The sequence below is a fragment of the Cupressus sempervirens genome, chromosome 4, assembly GCF_028749045.1.
Source record: "Cupressus sempervirens isolate cs-2001-9-10 chromosome 4, ASM2874904v1, whole genome shotgun sequence".
Lineage (NCBI taxonomy): Eukaryota > Viridiplantae > Streptophyta > Pinopsida > Cupressales > Cupressaceae > Cupressus > Cupressus sempervirens.
The window spans coordinates 836,748,622-836,754,917 of NC_143121.1; positions in this window are offsets into that span (position 1 = coordinate 836,748,622).

Below are 6,296 nucleotides of genomic sequence, written 5' to 3' on the forward strand. Positions count from 1 at the left end.
CTCTCCCTACCACTAGTTGGTATTGGGAATTGATTGATGCATTACTCCTCAATTTCTAGGTAGGGTTTGGGTTTGTCCTTTTCTTATTTAGGTTCTTCCAACCACCTTGGGGTAAATTAGTATGCATTGGTACATTAGGATTGGCTCTCATGTAAGCTCTTGTGTTCTTTCTCTTGTCAGCCATATTCACCTTTTGTTAAAACAAGCATTAGCTTCAAAACCTTAATTGAGTCACCACCCTATTCTTGGGAAAATACACAATGAAAATTATTCCTGACTCCAAGGAAAAAACACACAAATAGAAATGGAAATATCTGACATAGATAGACCAATCACTGAGATCATAAGACTGCAACTCTTTGCTTGTTAGATAAGACACTTGAATAGGTTGGATATGTTAGTGCATCTCTGTGGCATTTGGGTTTTTCTTCCTTCTTTTTTAAATTCTCAAAGTTTGTCACTAAGGTGCCCTCTTAAAACCCACAAGTATTACTAAATAGTCTAACACACACATACACAATAGGACCAAAGAAAACTACAGTTCTTTTCATACAAATGTTGGACAACTCCCTAGTAGAGTCACCATTTTGTTGGCTCTTGATTTAACAATTTTGAAAATGACCAAGAAACCAGACGAATGCATCTAAGGCTAGCATATTCCTATGATGGATACACTTTACTATAGTCTTGGGCCAACTATAAGGTATAACTCCTTCTTCACTTTAGGCTCTGCAAAACCTAGGTGGGTGAACCTCAGATCCAATTAATATGGTACCAGTGCAAAAACATATTCCTAAATCTATTCAAAGCAAATAAAAGCCCTTATTTCTCCTAATAACCTATGTAGTAACAAAGAAGTGTAGTAGCAAATTACAACTCTATGAAATGCACAAGCTAACTGAGGGCATCACATTTAGGTTCTTCAACATCAAATGGAAGGATGATTTAAATTTTGTTTTAATTTTATGTGGGTGGGGAAAGCGGATGAAAAACAAGTATAGACAACAAACTAATGATCTTGTAACTGATCAGTGCCTCATCCATTGGGCAATTCACGAATCTCCTTCATGCACTTTGGATATCTAGAACACCTACTTATGCCAAGACTCCAGATCTATCCATTTACCTTGTAAATTGGATATTGATGTTCGATCTAAATCTCATTCTTACTTGATATCCTTCTCAATAAACCTGCAACCCTGTTGAATCTGTAAAGCATTTACATAATTCCTTGAATTACAAGCAACAATGAAGCAACATATAGCCTTAAGCAACTGCACTTATGATCTAGGCTCTTTATTCAAAGACCATAAAACATCATAGATCAACTGAGAAATGAGACAAAATTTAAACTAAAACTAAACACTTGTTGTTCCTTGTATTGATTTCCTTGAAACAATACATAAAAATGCATAAAATTAACTCACAAAGAACCTAATAAACTGGACTATACAATGAGAAAATGTTGTCATACAAGAAAGAAAATGGTGGGAATAAGAAGTTGATGGGATGGGAAGGGGGTATCACAACCAAAGCAAAAGCTTCATGGTCTAGAACTAGCACATCCTAGATCTTCCATTCAAAGTTCATTGATTCCAGGGCCAGTTCTACTAAATTCCTTCATTCCAGAGAAAATTTTTAATATTTTCCAACTCACCTAAAAACTACCATGAAAGACAAGCTTTTATTATCTCCTGAGAAAGGTGGGCCCATGATGTCACACTTTACCATGTGTCATGAAGGGGCTTGCCTACATTGCTTAAAATTCATACATTTTCATATTGTAGGCAAGCGCAAGCCCTTGATGCTTGCTAAATCAACGATCACAAAATTTGAAATGCAAAGTATTAATATCATTAAAAGACCAACCAATGACATCACAGGAAATTCAAAACGTGCTCAAGGAACACTGACAACTCTGCAAAAGGTCTGACTGCTTCTGAAAAATTAATAACTTTTGCGACACACTGAGGTTTGAATGCCAATAGGGGCTATATATCAAAAAAACACTTGCCTGCATTATTTAAAAGTTGACCAGTTCCATATTGCGGGCAAGCCCTAACCCTTGATCTTGAAAGGATCTATGCTGCTCCAAAGATATCGCAACTTGGACTTTTTTCAAATAAAATAATGCAATTAAGGACAATGTTATAAGTTCTATTAAAACGATGAATAAAGGTATCTTTTCATAGATAAACCTTAGCATAAAAGTGTCCCACCAAAATGTATTTGAAATATTACTTTATAAGGTTTTCAAAGGATAGGGAAAAATAGGACAAGGCATAAGGGTTTCTATGGTGAATTTCTTGCCTAGGGTTTCAACCTAATTCCCAAAATTTTAGGGCACACATTTAGGGTTTTTCACTGCTAAATATAACAAAATAAGGGTAGTGAAGAACTAGGCAACCACATACACAACTAAAATTTTCCTTATGGATAGATCGAGTGAGGGTCAAAAATGCTTTGGGGAGTTCTTTGTATTTTCTTGTCTATGGACAAGAACCAATATTTTCGCTGAACCTTAGAATCCCTATTTTGAAGTTCATGAGTGAATATGTTGAAGATGCCAACAAAGTACAAATCAGATTGATGAATCTCTTAGAGATGGATGAAAAATAGATAGCTACATTGGACTAAGCATTAAGCTATTATGAACAGGTGGTTTGACAAGAGAGCCACAATTAAACCCTTTAGGATTTTAGACCTTGTTCTACTTTGGGATAAGGTAAAAGAAAAATTGGGCAGCCATACCATGTTTTAGCACTTGTGGATTGGTCCTTATCAGATCACAGAAATCCTTGGAGAAAATACTTTTAGGCTCAGTTCCTTATAGGGGGGATTTCTTCCCTTACTAGTAAATGGGCAATTTCTGAAACATTATTTTGAGGCCTAAAAGAACATAAAAAAAAAGTTAGGTTTTATTTCTACACTTAGTTAGATTCTATTTTTGCAATTAGTTAGGTCTTATTTTTGCAAGTTTTTTTATTTTCTGCAAGTGTGTTTGCTTTCAGTTGTGTGTTTGTTTTTAGTTGCATGCTTACTTTCAAAGTTGTCTTAGTCTAGGGGGTAAGGTGCACTTGAGATTTTATCTTGAGATATTTTACTAAGAACTCTTTTGGTCCCAAATTTAGGATGAGGTATTTCTTTGTCAAAGCATTAGGATGATTGTGTGTCTCATACCAACTAAGCAACATACATTGCTTGCAAAAATAGGGAGACTTTCAGTCTTAAAATCAGGGTTCTAAACCAAAAAGTTCTCGAGACTTTGAAAATTTTAAAAATCAATTGTTTTAGGTGTTGTCAAATTAAGGCTAAAGATAGCAAGGGACAATTCAAACTCCAATTGGTTCAAATAGGAGAGGTCTTCTTGAAGATTTTCTAAGATCATTGTTTGGTGTGAGAGTTTCTAAAAGTTCTGAAAGAGGAATGCAAGGGATGTTCACAAAGGATCAAATCTAAGAAATGACACCAATGTCCTAGCTACACAACCTAAGCATAGTCAAGATATAGAATAAAAAAAGGAAAAGAAAGAAAAGAAAAAAGAAAAAGATGGTGTTAAGACTGAAGGATTGAAAAGCTCTAAAATTGCAAAAGTTACGTTTTCAAAACAAGGTATCTTGTACCAAAACATTGCTTCATCAAGTAGTGACTACGTGGAGAAATTATTCAAAATTTTCTAGAAAGTTAAAAAAGTGACACCCCACTAAGAGCCCTCGAACTAATTCTCTCATCTGGTCAAGCAAGCAATTGATAAATAACCTTCATGAAGATTCTTAATGAATGAGTTGAGAGGGGTGGAAGATTGCTTTCGAGTTGTCAAAAAACTTAAATGGACTGCATCCTAAGATGTCAAAGGGAATGAATACATGAATCATACACTAAGCTTGAAGGTCTTGGATCTTTAAGTTTTGATTGAAAAGTCATTCAAAATATGCTTGAGGTGTTTGAAGTTTAGTTGGTGTTTCACACGCGTTGAAAGAATATTTGCTAATGAAGAAATACCTTTGTCATTTCTTGCTTTTTTTAGGCTATTTGTTGTGGTTCCACAACACACATCCCATTTCAATTAGGAAATAGGGAACCCCTACTTTTTTTTTCCAGATTCGAGCCAATTTTGAGGCCCTAAGTTTGCATCCCAATGTCAAAGGTTGTGTCTTTTGAAAAATAAAAAATAAAAAAAAAATTTAAAAAATAAAAAATAATAATTAAGTGCACACCTGCACACCCGACATGGTTTGTGGGAGTACATCCCACCCTTTGGTGATGCACAAGTGTGCACCTATGCAGATGCATAGGGTTGCAACTATGCTCCACCAAAGGGGGGTAAGGTTATATAAACCCCCACCCTCTCTGAACTCCCCACCTTGCTCTTTTTTCTTTCTCTGATCTTGCATTCTTGCACACAAATTCACATTTGTTTTCAAAATTTGCATTCACTTTTTGACTCTGCACCTCTTCCCATGGCTCTGCATAATCAAGGTTCACAAACAAAAAACAAGGACTAGTGTGTACTAGTGTACCTAACCAACTGTGTAAGTGTGCAATGAATCCCTGTACCCCCCTCTACAAACACTTTGAAAGACTTAAAAACAAAAGTGCATACTCGCTACTATGCACCCCACCACTGCACACCATGCTACTACACACCATGTCATTGTGTACATGTTGTTGCACACCCATGCATAAATCAAAACCCCCCTAAAACACATCATGAAAACACCAAAAAATGAAGTGTGCACCTATGCACCTAATTTGGTGTGTAAGTGTGCACTTTATTTCATTTAATCTTTTCTCTTAAAGAAATAAATGGATAGAAGGGTTTTTTTATGCATTTAGTTTTAAGATTCAGTATTATTGTTTCCTTGTTATTATTAACATTAAAATAATAGGCCTCTTTCTTTAATCATGTAGATATAATGACATCTTCATCTAGTGAGAAAATGGCACCCAAGCCTATGGTTTTCAAGTTCCAAGGGGTCTCGTCCAATTCAAGATTCCAAGACAACTACATAGAGATAAAAGAAACTCATTTGGGACACACAAACTTGGGAGAATTTCTAAGAATCTATAACAAGTCTATAGAAAGATCAGCTTTGGTATTTTCTTTTATTCGATGAGGGTTGGTAATCACAATTTTGCACCCAACATTAGTATATTCATCTGAGCTAATCATGGCACTGGCACAACACTTTGTTTCAAAGGAAAGAGTGGTTAAGAGCATAAAAAGAGAAGTTGTACTAGACTTCTAACCTAACAATATTGAAAGGGTCTTCCATCTCCCTAGGGTAGATCAATTTATCATACTCTCTGATGAGACAGCTGAAAGGTGGTATAGGGAACACATAAAGGAGGTGATTGATATCATCCAATCTTCCTATCTCATTGAGAAGACTCCTCAGGAAAGGTGGACATGAAAAGGGGATACATGAAGGAGGATATTGGATACTCCATCATTCTTCTGAGTGGGGTCATGGGTCTACCAACAGCTGAGCATCTCGACATTTTCATGGTGAATTTTATTGAGACAATCAATATAGCAAGGATGCCACTTGATTGGGAAACCACATTAAGTGAGAACTTATGTGAAAAATTATGGGTAGTCAAGGACAAGAATAAATTTTATATGACCTTATACATTGTATATTTGCTAGTAGCAAGGGAAACAAACTACCTTGGATTGTACAAAAGAGGCAATATGCAAGATCCCAATGCCTGGCCTTACATTGTCTACCCTCAACTGGTGAGGAAGAAGCTCTTAGCACAAAGCAAGGAATATAGCATCATGAATGACACGTTTATATTTGTGATCATCCAATTCATAGAGGGAGACTATGCAAAGAGGTTATCTAATGATATAATAGCACATATAACATCTCTTGAGGCCTACTACATCAAATTTAAAACATTCATGTATCTATGGGTAGCTGGTGCTACTATCAACCCAAAGAAGCTCCCTAGATATGCAAGTGATAAATTGGTGTTATTGGAGATTACACAATAGATTGAATCTACATATGACAGGGTTAGGAGGTAATGAAGACCAAATTAGACATGGCCCTTGGTCATAGGACCATGTCAGGTGAAGAGGAAACAAGATATTTCATCTTTTGAGTGGGAGTGGGAACAACTAGATGAATGCAACAAATGAATACAATGTTCATATTAAGTACTATTGTAGGATGACTTTGTATTTGGTAGAGAAGGTTCTCAAAATAATAATTCTAGAGGAAATAATATAGCAAGATTCTGGGGAGCTGCTAGACCCCTTATTCAACTCAAACAAAATTGGAGAGAGA